We start from the raw sequence: 20,649 nt of genomic DNA on the forward strand, positions 1-20,649 counted from the left end.
CAAACGAATAAACTTGATCTGCTAATTAACCACCACAAATATAACTATTTCTTGAATCATAAGACCTCTTTTTATTTCAAATCGCTTCGGAACTTAATTATTAGTGGAGAAAAAGAGAAAATAATTTGTAGCATGACATTCCATAATTAGAAAATCATTTAGAAATATAGAGACAAAGAAACAAATATCTAATTAATTTAATTTAATTTTTCATTTTTGAAGGTTTGAACAATATTTAATTATTTTAAATTTAAATAATAGGTCTACATGCAAGTAAAATTTATCATTTTTTATAGAAAATCTTACTCAACTGATAGCGGATATACGTGTAACGCACGTACATAGAAGCTAGTTATATTAAAAGTACGAATGCCCTTAGCGAAATGTCGATCGCCTTTTTTACCCTTTAAAAATATCTTTTATATTGAACAAAATAGTAATTTAACAATATTAAGACATTAAAAACAACTAAAACTTTATTTATTAAATCTTTCCTTATTGACTTAATTTTTCCTAATATAAATTCTTTTTCCTTACTTTATATTAGGGTTTGCGAACGGCATCTATAAAGCATGATGAAAACTAGAGTAAGTAACCTGTTTAAGAAAAAACAATTGCAATCAGTTCTCAATCGCTGCAAGCCTCTATTAGGTATGGTTTTCGATTATAAATTTAGTTTTTCCTTTAGGTTTTGGCTTTTAATTTGAGCTTTATGTATTTACTTATTTTTTGAAATTGTTTAATTGTCTTTGTTAAGTCTCTATTATGAACTGTGCATATAAGTTCATGTATCTTGAATATTTTTACTCTTTTTCGTGTTGCATTCCATTGACCTCTCAAAATTAGAATGAATCCATAATTCCAATAGAGTATCAGACTCTTGATCAGGAAGCTTCCAGACGCTTTTTTGTGTGCCCAGGAATTTTAGTTAAATTTTATCTAAATTATAATTTTTTTTGGTCTAAATTGTTATTTTTATGATAATGACTAATGAGTATGTAGTTCTCGTGATTTATGAGTGACTGATCCTTTTTGGTGCGATATTCTTGCTTTCAGACCGATCATTACCAAAGTGGCGAAGTCATAGAGGATATTAATTTCTAACACATGGTTGCCAAGGTTAGTGAGTTAGTCTCTTTTCAACTTTTTATAAATTTTATAATTTTGAAAACATATGATAGTTCATAATATAATATGACATGAATATTATAAAATAACTTTCTACTTTATATTATATATGTTGATATTACTTATAAAGGTAATATTATAAGCATGAGAACATGGGATAGACTTTTCACGTCGTCATTACTAGAGTGGTAATATCTAAATAGGTGTAAAAATCAAACTATTATCTAATAATCCGAATTTCTTTCAAAAGAAAAATCTTAGTAAAATTATGCAAAAATAATTTTTTTAGATTTAAATATCCGATAAAAATTTAATGTAGTACAAATTAGGGCTTAGAATCAACAAAATGATAGATGTTTCCTACAAATTGTTAGGTTTATAATATTAATCTTTGTAAATATTTAGTCGTAAAGTATTAATCTAGAGAAAAACAAAGGAAGATGTCAATACAATTATTTAATTATTGTGTGTAGATGTAGAATTAGTTTATATTGTATTGCTTGTTTCCAAATAGAAAGAAACAGAAGGCCAAGTGCGAAACCAAAACAAGACATCTTGTTTGACTATTATGATTGGTTACCACGACCACCAACGGATGTGGTGCAGTGGATGAGGCTGCTCCTCCTTTAACCAGAGGTCTCGGGTTCGAGTCCTGGGTATGGAACAATCCTTGATAGGAAGCGCTACCCTCCCAAATGGGACCCTGCCCGACGCGAATCTAGATATAGTCGGGCTCCAATGCAGGTACCGAACACCGGATGAGAAATTAAAAAAAAAGGATTGGTTACAGCGCACAATGATACAGTATGTTTTTATTTGTTCATTATATGTAGAAAACAATAGTATAGAAAGAAAAGAGAAGGCAAACGAAAAAGAAAAAGAAGGAAAGAGAATGCAAAAATATAAATATGTTGAAGTTAAATATATGCTCTTTTAATTTTAAATTTGAGGATTTTCTAGCCCTTGAAAAATGTCATTCACTTTTTTTACCCGTTAAATAAATTATACTAGACATAGTTATTTTTTAATATTTAAGATAGTCATGAGGGACATTGACTTGGTGATGTGACATCCTCTTTAACTAGAATACACATTTTCCAAATTTCTTAAATTTTTGACTTTCTTCAATATTTTCACCGTTTACATTTAGCTGCTATATGACTTCTGAAAAATAAAATAGTGTGTTGCTCTAGTGGTGAGCATGTTACACCACACTCTTTAAATTTGCTCTAGTGTTACTATATAGTATTTAATTATTTTTTAATTTTAGGATTTAATACAATTAGTTTTTCTTCATTCTTTTCTTAAAGTATATTTTGTTAACTGATTTTTTGTTTAATTTTTCCTTTATAATGTTCTGCTTTGAGAATTAGTGAAATGCACGAGTAACTACTGTGAGACAACAATCATTTTTTTAATTATAGTATTTACACAAGATTAGTTTTGATTCTTTTTCTTTTTATAAGTTTGTAACTAATATTTTATAAACCTAAGTGGTATGTAAATACTTTCTGGTTTTATTCCTTAACGTGTGTGTCATTTTCTTTAATATAATGTTGTAGTTACTCAATAAGATAAGCATCTCAATCAATGCATTTTTAGAATAATAGAACATTTATTTTTTAACTTTAATTTGAGTTTATAAACAAAGGTTCAATTAACAAATAAATAATATATATATATATATATATATATATATATATATATATATATATATATAGTGATGATCCAAAATGTCATCTTCAAATTTAATAAATAATTCTGTGTTCTAAGACCTCGAAAAGTACTATTTATCATTTCTTGACTTGCGTGCGCAGTCCGTAAAATTTTTCGGAAAGTTTTCATGTGAAAAATAAATTAAAATGTGAAATAGAGCTTTAAAACTCAATTGGGTTGACTTTGGTCAATATTTTGAGCAAACGGACTCAGATCAGTATTTTAACAATTTTGATAGGTCCGTATCGTAATTTGGGACTTGGGCGTATGCCCGGAATCGAAGTCCGAGGTCCCTAGCTCGAGATATGGAATTTTAATGAAAAATTAAAAGCTTGAAAGCTTAATGATTTCTAAGAAATTACTGATGTTGGATTTATTGACCTCGGGTCCGTATTTTGGTTTTGGTGCCCGGTATAGGTCCACTATAATATTTATGACTTGTCTGTCGAATTTGGTGAGAATCGGAGTTGATTTGACGTGATTCAGGCGTCCGGTTGTAAAAATATAAGTTTTAAAGTTTTCTTAAAAACTTCCTTTGAGTTGGTGTCTAATTCGTAGTTCTAGGTAATATTTTGGCGATTTGATCACATGAGCAAGTTCGTATAATATTTTAGGATTTTGGGTGCATGTTTGGTTTGGAGCCACGAGGGCTCGGGTTGATTTCGGGTGGTTAACGTATCATTGTTGGACTTAAGAAAATTGCAGAAATCTGCTTCTGGTTTCCTTCTTCGCGTTCGCGAAGAGGAAATTTGGACTTTTTATGCTTCGCGTTCACGACTAGGGGAACGCGTTCGCGAAGGGTTGAGGTGCAAAGCTTCGCGTTCGCGATCGAATCCCCGCGTTCGCGAAGGGAAAGAGGCTGGCGAGGAAAATTATCCTTCGTGTTCGCGAAGGGCATCTCGCTTCCGCGAAGGCCAAGCCAGGCAAGCTTCGCGTTCACAAAGTAGCCCTCGCGTTCGCGAAGAGTAAAATTGGTCCAGCAGAAATTTGTGCTTCGCGAACGCGAGGCACTGACCGCGTTCGCGAAGGGTAAAAGTTCCAGAAACAGAACTTAAGTTCTGGAAAATGAGATTCGTCCCATTTTTAACCTTTTTCCATTTTTGAGCTCGGGTAAGGCAAATTTTGGGCGATTTTTACTGGAAAATATTGGAGTAAGTGTTCCTTATCCTATATTGATTATATTTCATAATTTCATACTCATTTATATCATAAATCCGTGAATTTATGGAAGAAAATTTAAATTTTTATAAAATCTTCCAAAAATAAAAAATTAAGATTTGAAGGTTCATTTGATATCGGAATTGAACAAATTTTGTATGGTTGGACTCGTATCGGAATGGGTGTTCGAATTTCATATGTTTTCCGGGATTTGAGATGTGGGTCCCACTACCGAATATTTTAATAAAATTTAGATTTTTATCCAAAAAATTTATAAATTCATATGGAATTAATTCCTATGATTCGTATTGAATATATCGAATTATTTGTGAATAGATTTGAAACTTTCGGAGGCAAATTTAAAAGGAAAAGCTGTGGTTGAATAATTGATTGAAATTTGCAAAGCGAGGTAAGTGTCGTAGTTAACCTTGACTTGAGAGAATATAACTCTTAAATTATTTGTTATGTGAATTGCATGTGAACGACGTATAGGCGAGGTGACGAGTGTCTATACGTCGTCAAATTAATTATTTGCCTGCTTACTTGAAAAATCATAAATTAATTATTATAATAATTGTTTCTCTCCTATTCTTTGTCAAACATTAATTCTTGAATTCCTGCATTAATTGTTACATGCTATTTGAATTATGTGTTTTAATTTTTATTTGACATTTAGCATATTAAAAATTAAACTGCCTATTTTTTCCCTGATTTCCATAATAATTTGCTATCTGTCATTGTTTGTTTCATAATTAAATCAAAATTATTGTACGCTTGTTGTCTTATAATTTTATATTAATTATTATAATTATTGGGAAACTTTCTCCTAACAGAATTGATTATAATAAATATATTGGAGGATCGGGTTGTACGCCGCAACAGACTTATTAAATATCTATATTGGAGGATCGGGTTGCACGCCGCAACAGACTTATTAAAAGTCTATATTGGAGTATCAGGTTGCATGCCGCAACAGACTTATTAAGAGTCCATAATAGAGAATCGGGTTGCACGCCGCAACAGACTTGATTAAAAATGAATATATTGTGAGAGCGAGTTGCACGCTGTAACAAGATTGAATGTGAATATATTGTGAGAGCGGGTTGCACGCTGCAACTGAATTGATGGAAATGATAATTGGTTATGACTGTTGAGTTGGCTTCAATTATTATAAATGAGTTACTTGATTTATTTCTATTATTGTTGTTGTATCTAATATTGCGTACAAGTAATGTAAGTGACCCGCCTTAGCCTCGTCATTACTTCGTCGAGGTTAGGCTCTGCACTTACCAATACATGGGGTCGGTTGTACCGATACTACACTCTACACTTCTTGTGTAGATTTTGGAGTTGGTTCTAGCGGCGTACCGTAGACTTGCTCGGATTTTAGCTATTCAGAGTAGACTTGAGGTATAACTGCACGACGTTCGCAGTTCTGAAGTCCCCGTCTACTTTACTTTAGTTGTGTGTTTGTTTCCATACAGCTTTATTTTATTCAGACCTTTATTTGTATTTATTCTAGAAGCTCGTGCACTTGTGACACCAATTCTAGGATGGTATTTAGACACCGTTGTTATGATGGATTATTTCACTATATTTCAAACTTTGCTTCCGCATATGTTTCCTTGTTATTAATAAATTTAAAATTATTTTAAAAATGGATAATATTATTCTAACGTTGGCTTGCCTAGCAAGTGAAATGTTAGGCGCCATCACGGTCCGAAGGTGGAAATTTCGGGTCGTGACAGTTGGTATCAGAGCACTAGGTTGCATAGGTCTCACGAGTCATGAGCAAGATTAGTAGAGTCTAAAGGATTGGTACGGAGACGTCTGTACTTATATCTCAGAGGCTATGAAGTTTAGGAACAATATCACTATTTCTTATTCTGTCGTGCGAATTTATCCTATCATCGATGATTGAACCATTCTACTCTTATTCTCTCGCAAATGGTGAGAACACGTAATACCTCTACCGATGGATAGGGACCAGAACCCCCGGTGGCAACTATGGCCAGGGGTAGAGGTTGAGGCCGAGGTCGTGCTAGAGGCCGTGGCAGAGGCCGAGGTAGAGCTCAGTCCAGAGCTCGAGCAGCTGCACCTATTATAGAACCTCACGTGGATCTTCAGGAGGAAGTTCCAGTTCAGAATGTACCAGTTCAGGTCCCGGAAGGATTCATAGCCACTCCAGTACTTCAGGACGCTCTAGTCTATTTGGTAAGTCTTATGGAGGGCGTGGCCCAGAATGGTACATTTTCAGTGGCACCAGCCGTCTCACAGGCTGGGGGAGGAGCCCAAACTCCCACTACTCCCGCTCCGGAGCAGATAGCTCCCCAGAATCAGGCTCCAGCAGCCCCGCTAGTTGGGATAGTTCAGCCAGTTGGTGCGGCACAGACCGGTGATAGGTCCGCCATGTATTTTGAGGCCTTATTGAGATTGGATAAGTTTACTAAGCTCTTTCCAGTTCACTTCAGTGGTACACCTTCTGAGGATCCACAAGATTATCTTAAACGCTGCCATGAGATGCTGCGGAACATGGGTATAGTTGAGACTAATGGAGTTGATTTTGCTGTATTCCAGATGACGGGTTCTGCCAAGAGGTGGTGGAGAGATTATACATTGACCCGATCAGTCGGATCGCCTGCACTTACCTGGGAGCAGTTCTCTCAGCTATTTCTTGAGAAGTTCCTTCCCATCACACTAAGGGAGGAATTCCGCAAGCAATTTGAGCGTCTACAGCAGGGCAGTATGACTGTTAATCAGTATGAGTCCCGTTTTGTGTATTTGGCCTGTCATGCTCTCCTTTTACTACCTACGGAGAGAGGGAGAGTGAGGAGGTTTATTGAAGGACTCACTCACCCTATCAGACTTCAGATGGCCAAAGAGACCGGAAGTGAGATTTCTTTTCAGGCGGCTGCTAATGTCTCAAGGAGGATCGAGATGGTTCTTGCATAGGAAAGAGGGTAGAAGTCCGATAAGAGGCCTCGTCATTTTGGTGATTTCAATGGTGCCTCGTCTGGAGGCAGGGGTAATTTTGCTAGGGGTCATCCTCTCAGACAATTTCATTCAACACTTCATGTATCTCCCGGTGCTTCAGGGAGTCACAATCCTATTATGCCTTACTCTGGGCAGCTAGTATTCAGTGCATATTCTGCTCCTATCAGTGCACCACCACTCCAGAGTTACCACAGTGGTTATCCGGCCCATTTGGGTCAGCTTCAGCTTCAGCAGCCACGGCATCAGGATGTGTGTTATGAGTGTGGGAACATTGGTCACATCAGGAGGTATTGCCCTAGATTGGCGAGTAACAGATCTCGGCAGGATTCTCGTGCCATTATACCGGAACCGGTTGCTTCACCGCCTGCTCGGCCAGCTAGAGGTAGGGGTCAGGCAGCTAGAGGTGGAGGTCAGGCTATTAGAGGTGGAGGTCAGGCCATTAGAGGTGGAGGTCAGACCGTTATAGGTGGAGGCCAGCTAGTCAGAGGCCATCCCAGGGACGCAGTTCAGAGTGGTGGGGCCCAGCCTCGATTTTATGCTTTTCCAACAAGGCCTGAGGCCGAGTCATCTGATGCGGTGATCACAGGTATTATTCCAGTTTGCCATAGAGATGCTTCAGTTCTATTTGATCCAGGATCTACTTATTCCTATGTGTCCTCCTACTTTGCTTCATATTTGGTTATGCCTTGTGATTCTCTGAGTGCTTCTGTGTATGTATCTACATCGGTGGGAGACTCTGTTTTAGTAGATCATGTTTATTGTTCGTGTGTGGTTACTATTGGTAATCTTGAGACTAGTGTGGATCTTTTACTTCTTGATATGGTAGATTTTGATGTCATCTTGGGTATGGATTGGCTGTCTCCTTATCATGATATATTGGATTATCATGCCAATACAGTGACCCTAGCTATGCCGGGTTACCTCGGTTAGAGTGGAAAGGAACTCCTGGCCATTCTGCCAGTAGGGTTATTTCTTATATGAAAGCTCGGTGTATGGTAGAGAAAGGGTGTCTAGCCTATTTGGCTTATATTCGCGATCCCAGTGCGGATGTCCTTCTATGGACTCAGTACCAGTTGTTCGTGAATTTTCAAAAGTATTTCCTGCAGATCTGCCGGGGATGCCACCCGATAGAGATATTGACTTCTGTATTGATTTGGCTCCGGGCACTCAGCCCATTTCTATTCCACCATACCGTATGGCCCCACCAGAGATGAAAGAATTGAAAGATCAGTTACAAGACTTGCTTGACCAGGGATTCATTAGACCTAGTGTCTCGCCCTGGGGTGCACCAGTATTATTTGTAAAGACGAAAGATGGCTCTATGCGGATGTGTATAGACTATCGGCAGTTGAACAAGGCTACTATCAAAAACAATATCCGCTGCCAAGAATTGATGACTTATTTGATCAGCTTCAGGGTGCCAAGGTATTTTCGAAGATCGATTTGAGGTATGGTTACCATCAGTTGAAGATTAGGGCCTCTGATGTCCCTAAAACAGCTTTTCGAACTCGGTATAGGCATTACGAATTCCTAGTGATGTCATTTGGGTTGACAAATGCCCCAGCAACATTTATGGATTTGATGAATTGGGTGTTCAAGCCTTATTTGGATTCTTTTGTGGTTGTTTTCATTGATGATATCTTGATTTACTCCAGCAGTTGAGAGGAATATGAGCAACATCTTCGAAGTGTGCTTCACACCTTGAAGAATAATCAGTTATACGCTAAGTTTTCAAAATGTGAGTTTTGGTTAGACCCAGTTGCCTTTTTGGGGCATGTTGTATCGGCAGAAGGCATAAAGGTGGATCCTAAGAAGATTGAGGTTGTTCAGAATTGGCCTAGACCTACTTCAGTTACAGAGATCCGGAGTTTCCTGGGTTTAGCAGGTTATTATCGTCGGTTTGTGGAAGGATTTTCATCTATAGCAAGCACATTGACTAGACTAACCCAGAAGGATGTCCCATTCAGATGGTCAGACGAGTGTGAGTTAAGCTTTCAGAAGCTCAAGACCGCTTTGACTACGACGCCAGTGTTGGTATTACCCACAGATTCAGGATCGTATATGGTATATTGTGACGCATCTCACATTGGGCTTGGTGCAGTATTAATGCAAGATGGAAAGGTAATTGCATATGCGTCGCGGCAGTTGAAAGTTCACGAGAAGAATTATCCTGTTCATGACTTAGAATTGGCAGCAATTGTTCATGCGCTGAAGATTTGGAGGCATTACCTCTAGGGTGTCTCGTGTGAGGTATTAACTGATAATCGTAGCCTCCAGTATCTGTTCAAACAAAAGGATCTTAATTTTAGGCAGAGAAGATGGATGGAGTTATTGAAAGACTATGATATCACCATTTTGTATCACCTCGGAAAGGCCAATGTGGTGGCCGATGCCTTGAGTAGAAATGTTGTGAGTATGGGCAGTCTTGCGTATATTCCGGTTGGTGAGAGGCCATTAGCTGCAGATGTTCAGACTTTGGCTAATCAGTTCGTGAGGTTAGATGTTTCAGAACCCAGTCGGGTTCTAGCTTGCATAGTCGCTCAGTCTTCTTTATATGAGCGCATCAGAGAGAGGCAGTATGATGATCCTCATTTACTTGTCCTTAAGGACACGGTGCGGCACGGTGATGCCAAACAGGTTGCTGTGGGGGAAGATGGGGTTCTGCGAATGCAGGGTCGTATTTGTGTGCCTAATGTGGATGGGCTTCGTGAATTAATTCTTGAAGAAGCACACAGTTCCAGGTATTCTATTCATCCAGGTACCGCCAAAATGTATCAAGATTTGTGGCAACATTATTGGCAGAGGAGAATGAAAAAAGATATAGTTGCACATGTAGCTCGGTGTCTGAATTGTCAGCAAGTTAAGTACGAGCATCAGAGACCTGATGGTTTGCTTCAGAAGTTAGAAATTCCTGAGTGGAAGTGGGAGCGTATCACTATGGATTTTGTTGTTGGGCTCCCACGGACTCAAAGAAAATTTGATGCAGTTTAGGTCATTGTGGATAGGTTGACCAAGTCAGCCCATTTCATTTCAGTGGCAGTTACCTATTCTTTAGAGAGGTTAGCTGAAATTTACATTCGTGAGATTGTCCGCCTTTACGGTGTGCCCGTGTCTATTATTTCAGATCGAGATACGCAGTTTACCTCACATTTCTGGAGGGATGTATAGCGTGAGTTAGGCATGCGGGTGGAGTTGGGTACAACATTTCATCCACAGATAGACGGACAATCAGAGTGCACTATTCAGATATTGGAAGATATGATTCGCGCTTGTGTTATAGACTTTGGAGGTTCTTGGGATCATTTCTTGCCACTTGCGGAGTTTGCTTATAATAATAGCTACTAGTCGAGCATTCATATGGCTCCATATGAGGCATTATATGGAAGGCGATGCCAATCGCCATTTGGTTGGTTTGAACCGGAAGGCGATGCCAATTGCCTTGGATAAGGTCAAGATTATTCAGGATCAACTTCGTGCAGCTCAGTCTAGTCAAAAGAGTTATGCCGACCGAAAAGTTCGTGATATTGCATTCATGGTTGGAGAAAGAATATTGCTCCGGGTTTCACCTATGAAAGGTATAATGAGATTCGGAAAGAAGGGCAAGTTAAGCCCTAGGTATATCGGACCCTTTGAAATTATTGAAAAGGTGGGTGAAGTAGCCTACATGCTTGCATTACCACCTAGTTTATCAGCGGTTCATCCGGTGTTCCATGTGTCTATGCTCCGGAAATATCATGGTGATCCGTCCCATGTGTTAGATTTCAGCTTAGTCCAATTGGACAAAGAATTGACTTACGAGGAGGAGTCGATGGCTATTTTAGCCCGGCAGGTCCGACAGTTGAGATCTAAGAGTTATTCTTGAGTTCGGGTGCAATGGAGAGGTCAGCCGGTAGAGGCATCTAACTGGGAGTCTGAGTCGGACATGCGAAGTAAATATGCATACTTATTCACCAGCTCAGGTACTTTTTTCTAACTCCGTTCGAGGACGAACGTTTGTTTTAGAGATGGAGAATGTGATGACCCAAAATGTCATCTTCAAATTTAATAAGTAATTTTGTGTTCTAAGACCTCGAAAAGCACCATTTATCATTCTTCGACTAGCGTGAGCAGTCCGTAAAATTTTCCGAAAAGTTTTCATGTGAAAAATGAATTAAAATGTGAAATAGAGTTTTAAAACTCAATTGGGTTGACTTTAGTCAACATTTTGAGCAAACGAATCCGGATAAGTATTTTGACAATTTCGATAGTTTCGTATCGTGATTTGGGACTTGGGCGTATGCTCGGAATCGAATTCCGAGGTCTCTAGCCCGAGATATGGAATTTTGATGAAAAATTAAAAGCTTGAAAGCTTAATGATTTCTAAGAAATTACTGATGTTGGATTTATTGACCTCGGGTCCGTATTTTTGTTCTGGAGCCCAGTATAGGTCCACTATAATATTTATGACTTGTCTGCCAAATTTGGTAAGAATCGGAGTTGATTTGACGTGATTCGGACATCCGGTTGTAAAAATATAAGTTTTAAAGTTTTCTTGAAAACTTCCTTTGAGTTGGTATCCGATTCGTAGTTTTAGGTGTTATTTTGGCGATTTGATCACGTGATCAAGTTCGTATGATATTTTAGGACTTGGGTGCATGTTTGGTTTGGAGCCCCGAGGGTTCGGGTTGATTTCGGGTGGTTAACGGATCATTGTTGGATTTAAGAAAACTGGAGAAATCTGCTTCTGGTTTCCTTCTTCGCGTTCGCGAGGGGAGTCTCGCGTTCGCGAAGAGAAAATTTGGACTGCACATTTTGTGCTTCGCGTTCGCGACTAAGGGAACGCATTCGCGAAGGGTCGATGTGCAAAGCTTCGCGTTCGCGATCGAATCCCCGCGTTCGTGAAGGGAAAGAGGCTGGCCAGGAAAATTAGCCTTCACGTTCGCGAAGGGCATCTCGCGTCCGTGAAGGCCAAGCCATGCAAGCTTCGCGTTCGCAAAGTAGCCCTCGTGTTCGCGAAGAGTAAAATTGGTCAGCAGGAATTTGTGCTTTGCGAACGCGAGGCACTGACCGCGTTCGCGAAGGGTAAAAGTTCCAGAAAGAGAACTTAAGTTCTGGAAAATAGGATTCGTCCCATTTTAAACCCTTTTTCATTTTTGAGCTCGGGTAAGGCGATTTTTGGGCGATTTTCACGGAAAAACATTGGGCTAAGTGTTCCTTATCCTATATTGATTATATTTCGTGATTTCATACTCATTTATATCATGAATAAGAAAACTCAGATTTTTATAAAATCTTCCAAAAACGAAAAATTAAGATTAGAAGGTCCATTTGATATCGGAATTGGACAAATTTTATATGGTTGGACTCATATTGGAACGGATGTTCGGATTTTATGAGTTTTTCTGGGATTTGAGACGTGGGTCCCACTACCGAATATTTTAATGAATTTCGGATTTTTATCCGAAAAATTTATAAATTCATATGGAATTAATTCCTATGATTCGTATTGAATATACCGAATTGTTTGTGAATAGATTTGAAGCTTTCAGAGGCAAATTTAAAAGGAAAAGATGTGGTTGAATAATTGATTGAAATTTGCAAAGCGAGGTAAGTGTCGTGGTTAACCTTGACTTGAGGGAATAGAACCCTTAAATTATTATTTATGTGAATTACATGTGAACGACGTATAGGCGAGGTGACGAGTGTCTATACGTCGTCAAATTAATTGTTTGCCTGCTTACTTGAAAAATCATAAATTGTTTTAAATCATAAATTAATTATTATAATAATTATTTCTCTCCTATTCTTTATCAAACATTAATTCTTGAATTCCTGCATTAATTGTTATATGCTATTTGAATTATGTGTTTTAATTGTTATTTGACATTTAGCATATTAAAAATTAAACTGCCTATTTTATCCCTGATTTTCATAATAATTTGTTATTTATCATTGTTTGTTCCATAATTAAATCAAAGTTATTGTATGCTTGTTGTCTTATAATTTTATATTAATTGTTACAATTATTGGTAAAATTTCTCCTAACAGAATTGATTATAATGAATATATTGGAGGATCTGGTTGCATGCCGCAACAGACTTATTAAAAGTCTATATTGGAGGATCGGGTTGCACGCCGCAACAGACTTATTAAAAGTCTATATTGGAGGATCGGGTTGCATGCCGCAACAGACTTATTAAAAGTCTATATTGGAGGATCGGGTTGCACGCCGCAACAGACTTATTAAGAGTCCATAATGGAGGATCGGGTTGCATGCCGCAACATACTTGATTAAAAATGAATATATTGTGAGAGCGGGTTGCACGCTGCAACAGGATTGAATGTGAATATATTGTGAGAGCGGGTTGCACGCTGCAACTGAATTGATGAATGATAATTGGTTATGACTGCTGAGTTGGCTTCAATTATTATAAATGAGTTACTTGATTTATTTCTATTATTGTTGTTGTTTCTAATATTGCGTACAGGTAATGTAAGTGACCCGCCTTAGCCTCGTCACTACTTCGTCGAGGTTAGGCTCAGCACTTACCAGTACATGGGGTCATTTGTAGTGATACTATACTCTGCACTTCTTGTGCAGATTTTGGAGTTGGTTCCAGCGGCGTACCGTAGACTTGCTCGGATATCAGCTATTCAGAGGAGACTTGAGGTATAACTGCACGGCGTTCGTAGTTCTGAAGTCCCCATTTACTTTACTTTAGCTGTGTGTTTGTTTTCAGACAGCTTTATTTTATTCAGACTTTTATTTGTATTTATTCTAGAAGCTCGTGCACTTGTGACACCAATTCTGGGATGGTATTTAGACACCGTTGTTATGATGGATTATTTCACTATATTTCAAACTTTGCTTCCGCATATGTTCCTTATTATTAATAAATTTAAAATTATTTTAAAAATGGATAATATTATTCTAACGTTGGCTTGCCTAGCAAGTGAAATATTAGGCGTCATCACGGTCCGAAGGTGAGAATTTCGGGTCGTGACAATGTTATTCCGTTGTGTGAAGGAAAGATACTCAATTTATAGAGGTATTTATTTGTTAATTGAACCTTTGTTTATAAACTCAAATTAAAGTTAAAAAATAAATACTGTATTATTCTAAAAATGCATTCATTGAGATGCTTATCTTATTGAGTAACTACAACATTATATTAAAGAAAAAGACACACTCATTAAGGAATAAAAATCAGAAAGTATTTACATACCACTCAGGTTTATAAAATATTAGTTACAAACTTAAAAAAAGAAAAATAATCAAAACTAATCTTGTGTAAATACTATAATTAAAAAAATGATTGTTGCCTCACAGTAGTTGTTCATGCATTTCACTAATTCTCAAAGCAGAACAATTATAGTTATTTGTACAATATCGTTTACAAGAGAGAATATAAGAGTTTGGCCTCTTGGTTTACTCAATCATAATATTTTATTCTCAATTTTATAGTCATCTTATATACTAGAAATCTATGTACCCTCCAAGAACGTGAATACAACATAAAGGTTTCCAAATTATATTGCAATGAATAGAGGCGGTAGTCTTTCCTAATGATTCTTTGATGCTAATAAAAAGCTGTGTATTTCATTTATATGATCTTCTAATATAGAACTAATAAATTTAAATGTTTTTATTTGTGTAATTAGTAGCTTTAAAATGAAATTTATGCAATTTTAATTATAATTTGATTTTTTTTAATTTTTTAATTTCCTTAATTCATTGTTAATTATATAAAATAATTTTCTTGGTAATGTATAATAAACTATATATATCATTACATATAAGTATTTGCTCTAAATAAATAAATTTATGAACTAACATGTGAATTAACCCAAATATGTATTGTTTAAAAGTGTTTTCTTTCTCATAGAAAAAAGTGAGGATGATATAAGTTCATTATTAGTCTGCTGATATCTTTGTAAATACGTTGATGTATAGCGCGGAGCGCGAGTGATTTTACTAGTTTTTAAATATTTACGATTTCGAATTTTATTTATTGAATTCTTCCTTGTTTAAACTAGGCAAGACAACATATTTGTAAAAGAACAATAACACCCAAACAATTAAAGTAGGAAAGTTTCGTCCACTTAGAATCTTTTTACATTTAAGAGACTTTATTCTTTGTATAAAATTATAACAAAATAACTTTTTATAATTTTATTATTTTCGTAACAAGAAAAAAAGTTAATTGAAAGAGAATAAACATAAAAGTACATATAAAGTCTCGTGCACTTCGAACTCCTTTAAGTTTGGGATTGCTTATTCTAATGTGATAGAATAATAAAATATGTGTTGCTCTTTTAGTGTGAATATTTCAAAGGATATTCATAATTCACCTTAAAAGAAATAACTCTATAAAATAATTAAAGGCTAAAAATTATCTCATTTAGAACTTAAAGTGTATGCGTACATTTGAATTTTATTAAACATTTAAGTTTTAATTTTACTTCTAAAAATATTGAAGTTTATTATACATCGTAAGCCAAACCTATATTATGAGTAAAAATAATATCTTAAGTAAGTTTACAAATGACAGTAATATGTTTTGAATTATAATTTACAATTATAATCAATAATATAATGTGCTTTAATTTTACATTGTAAACTTATACGTGTTATAGCACAAACTAACTAGAAGTGAAAACAAAGATAAGATTTTAAAATTTATATATCGGAACTAATAGTAATAAATTGTACGAATTTCTTTATAAAAATTTAAGGTAATTATAAGTTTATGTTCTATTAGTTATATTGACTTTTAGCTCAAATAATGTTATTTAGGTTTGTCATTTAAATATTAGGAAATCAATATGTTCTGTTATTTTAGATAAACGCTATTACAAAAAATATATGGGTCAGATGAGTCCATGGTCCAACAGTCGGACCAATTACGAGTCATCTCTTACACTGATTTTTTCTTTGTCAATACATTTATTATTTTCTAATATGTAACTATACTTTCTTATTTTTATACATCTCAATCTTATTATTATAATAATTATAAAATCAGAAAACTCCCATGCAAAATTTTGATAGATTTTTTACCTTTAAAATTAATTTTACATTTAATAAAGTTTTTATTTAATATGTAAAACTTTGGAATCAATTAATATTATGGTTCAAAATGTAGTTGTTGTGTTCTACTTTTATAATGGTAATTTATTCTTTTTAATTCGATGGAAACAATTTATATAGTATTTCTTATAATTGATTAAAGAAATAGAACACTTGAAATTTGCTTGCAAGAAAGAAAAAAAAACTATCTTATGTTAGTGTTCTAACCATGTTTGTATTTTTAGAATGAACTTGAAAAAAAACAAAATTGAAAATAGCTTTCAAAAGAGATTTTAAAAAACTTTTAACTCTTCAAAGGCCATGTGTTCTTCCTCTTAATATTTATACACTTTTTTAAAAATAACTTATTCATCAAAATAATTACACGCGTAACGCGAGTACGTTAAGACTAGTTTGTACTAATAATGCTACAATTGTCCTTCTATTTTTTATTTTACCGTCTTTCTTTTTATTTAACTATTATGTTAATGATCCTTCAAACTGAAAAGGTCACATCTTGTAACTAATATATATATATATATGTATATCCTTTTACGCAGGAAATGTTTTTTAGAGTACCCCTAAACATTAATTTAAGTGGCAATACAATATTATTCTCTTGAGCTTATTTTCAGGCGAACAATTGGTTAAACATAGCAACAATCAAGAATAAATTAAACATTCATGTTGCACACTGATTCCTCATTGATACCTGTTCCTATACATAAGCCCATAAAAATAGCAAAATAAAACACTTTTTAATTATCTTCTTTATTCAAAAACAATAACATCAGTTGTATTTTCATTTTTCCTTCCAAGAGCATGAGAAATCATGGAAGTATACTCTAATATGTGAACCGAGTTGCAGTGTCTGTCCTGTAGTGCATGCGAACTGAATTGCACTTCCTATTATGGGTGTGAATGGATATTTAAAAACCGACTAAATCGATCGAAATGTACCGTACCGAATTAATTTTTAGGTTTCTTTTAATAAAATCATAGGTTTTTATATAAATCTATAACTGTACCGATAATTAGGGTAGGTTTTTTATTTTATAAAAATAAACCGAAAAATACCGAATCATACCGAATAAATTTACATGTGAAAAATATATTTATATATTAAGTTTAAAAATAATAAAGCATTAAATATTTTCTTGGGCCTTGGAATTATGAAAACAGTTACAAGCCAACAAGTATTTTGTAACGACCCGGTCGGTCGTTTTGAGAGTTGTAGCCCCATTCCTCCCATTTACTGCTCATTTTGTGCTTTACTGTTGTTTTATGACTTACTGGGTTAGTTGGTTCGGGACCGGAAGGATTTCGAAATGAATTGAGATACTTAGTCTCATAATTGAAAGTTTAAGTTGGAAAAGTTGACCGAATATTAACTTATAAATGTAAATGACTCCGGAATGGAGTTTTGATGGTTTCGTTAGCTCCGTTGAGTGATTTTGAACTTAGGAGTGTGTCCGAATTATGATTTGGAAGTCCGTAGTGGAATTGGGCTTGAAATGGCGAAAATTGAATTTTCGGAAAGTTTGATCGGGAGTGAACTTTTTGATATCGGGGTCGGGTTCTGATTCCGAAAGTTGGAGTAGGTCCGTGGTGTCATTTATGACTTGTGTGCAAAATTTGGAGTCAATCAGACGTGATTTGATAGGTTTCGGCATCATTTGAGAAATTGGTTGTTCCAAAGTTCATTAGGCTTGAATCTATGTGCGATTTGTGTTTTTGATGTTGTTTGAGGGTTTGACTAAGTTCGTATGATATTATGGAACTTGATGGTATATTTGGTTGAGGTCCCAGGGGCCTCGGGTCGATTTCGGGTGGTTAAGAGAGGTAGCAAGTGCAAAGATTCTCCCACACCTGCGTGGCCGCAGAAACGGATGAGGGCGCAAGTGCGATGGGATGTTCCGCACCTGCGATTGCGCAGATGCGGTTCAAGACTTGCAGAAGCGGAGGCAGCTGGTTAAGTGATGTCCGCAAAAGCGGAGGAATTACCGTAGAAGTGGGTCCGCAGGTGTGAAAAGCCTAGGCAGAATATAAACGTTGGGGTCCGAGGGTTTTATCATTTCTTGACTTTGCAAACTCGGAATTAGGCGATGTTTGAGAGGGATTTCGAAGGGATTCTTGAGGTAAGTCATTTGTGGTTAAGTTTCTTCAATAATTATGCTTCCTCATTGATATTCCCACCTAGTGGGTGTATTTTTTAGGTGTAATTTAGTTATTTGAGGCTAGAGATTTGGAGAGTTGATTTGGGGGATTTGGGTGTTGATTTACTGTCGGATTTTGATAAATTTGGTATGGTTAGACTCGTGGTTGAATGGGCTTTTGGATTTTGTAATTTTTGTTGGATTCCGAGACGTGGGTCCAGGGACCGGCTTTGAGCCGATTTTGGATTTTTGATTAAAACTTCATATTTTTCTTAGGGAATTGATTCCTTAGCCCATGTTGATTGTATTGTATTGTTTGTGGCTAAATTCGAGATGTTCGGAATCCGATTTGCGAGGCAAAGGTATGTTGGAGCAGGGATTTTTCTCGGATTGAGGTAAGTAACAATTCTAAATCTAGTTCTAAGGGTATGAAACCCTGGATTTTGTGTTATGTGATTGGTTTGGAGGTAACACACATGCTAGGTGACGTATGGGCGTTCACCATAGGAATTGGGACTTGGTCCATTCCATGAAAACTGTGAAGTTGAATAACTTGTTGCTAGCTATATACTCTCCATGTGTTATAGAAATTTAATTGCAAATCATGCTACATATCATGTTTAGGCTATGTGTTGGTACTGTTGAGACCCACATGGGCCGTGTACATGTTAAATTACCTGTTATTTGTTGTTTGCACTCAGTCTCATATTATTGTATATCATATCTTAGTCTCTATTATTCCTTGTTGATACATCATATTATTGCTGTTTGGGCTAATTTTCACGACATCTCAGAGCCCGAGAGACTGGAGAGGTTGGTGATTGAGTTAGGGCCTGAGTGACGAGCTGTGAGCGATATGTATATATGTGGATCGGGTTGCACGATGCAACGAGTCTCAGGGCTGTATATATATGGATCGGGTTGCACGCCGCAACGAGCCTTAGGGTTGTATATATGCGGAACGGGTTGCACGCCGCAACGAGCCTTATGGATGTATATATATTGATGGAATAGGGTTGCACGCCACATCGATAGAGCGCTTGGGCTGAAGGAGCCCCTCCGGAGTTTGTAAACTCCCAGTGAGCGCATGTACCTATTGAGTACGAGTGCCGAGTGCCGAGTGTTAAGCTATTGAGAAAGATTGAGTGACTGTTGCTCTGAGTGGATGCTTTTGATTTCCTTATTTATGCACTTAATTTCCATATATTATTGCTTTAGAATTTCTGAGAGATATTACATCCAGTTTTACTTGAACTTGACATGAAAAAAAAAGATTTGACTTAAATTGCCGGATTTGAAAGCATGCCTACTTTCCTTTATTGATATTACTGAAATTTAACTATAACTGTGTAGCTCGTCACTATCTTCAGTTCCTTATTTAGCCTTTTTACTTACTGAGTTGGTTGTACTCACGCTACACCCTGCACTTCATGTGCAGATCCAGGTGTTTCTGGACATTGTGGGTGTTGATACTTCGCACATCTGATTATTGGAGACTTCGAGGTAGTTGCCCGGCGTTCGCAGTCCTTGTTTCTCCTTCCTCATCTTTTCTTTTATTGTATTTAGATCGAGAGTTTCATAGACATTACTTTCTAGACTGGTGATGTATAGATGCTCATGAGCTTAGTGACACCCGATTTGGGAGTTTTCTGCAATTGTGATTTGGGTTTTACCCCGTTTATGAGAATTTTTGTCATTTAAAACTACTTTGACTCATTTTGTTAATTATTAGGAAATATTTTGAAAATGTCGGCTTGCCTAGTACCATGTTAGGTGCCATCACGACATGCTAGGGTTTTGGGTCGTGACAAGTTGGTATCAGAGCCTAGGTTACATAGGTCTCACGAGTCATGAGCAAGTTTAATAGAGTCTTTCGGATCAGTACATAAACGTCTGTACTTATCTTCGAGAGGCTGCCGAGCCCTTAGGAAACTTCACATTCTTGTATTCTTGTTATGCGGATTTGTTGATTCCAGTATCTACACTTCTGCTATTCTATTCTCTCACAGATGGTGAGGACACGTACTACCAGACATGATGGACAACCACCAGTACCACCAATTGGGGCCGCGAGAGGCCGAGGTCACGGTAGAGGTCGCGGTAGGGGCAGGGGTGCAGCTCGTACAATAGCTAGGGTAGCACCTGCAGACCCTCCAGTCGCTCCAGCTCAGGAGCATGTACCAGATACAGTTGAGCTAGTGGGGCCAGCTCAGGCACCAACTGTGCCCATCGTGATTCCAGGCCTTCAGGAGGACTTAGCTCTGATTCTGACCGTATGTACCAGTTTTGCTCAGGCGATTTCTGTTCCTGCCACAACAACCACTTCTCAGGCTGGGGAGGTACCCAGACTCCCACCGCCCGTACACCAGAGTAGGTGATGCAGGAACTCCATACACCGGGGGCACCACCTGCCCAGCCGGTTGCGGCTGCTCAGGCTTCCTCCTATGA

This window comes from Nicotiana tabacum, chromosome 9 (genome assembly GCF_000715075.1).
Source record: "Nicotiana tabacum cultivar K326 chromosome 9, ASM71507v2, whole genome shotgun sequence".
Taxonomy (NCBI): domain Eukaryota; kingdom Viridiplantae; phylum Streptophyta; class Magnoliopsida; order Solanales; family Solanaceae; genus Nicotiana; species Nicotiana tabacum.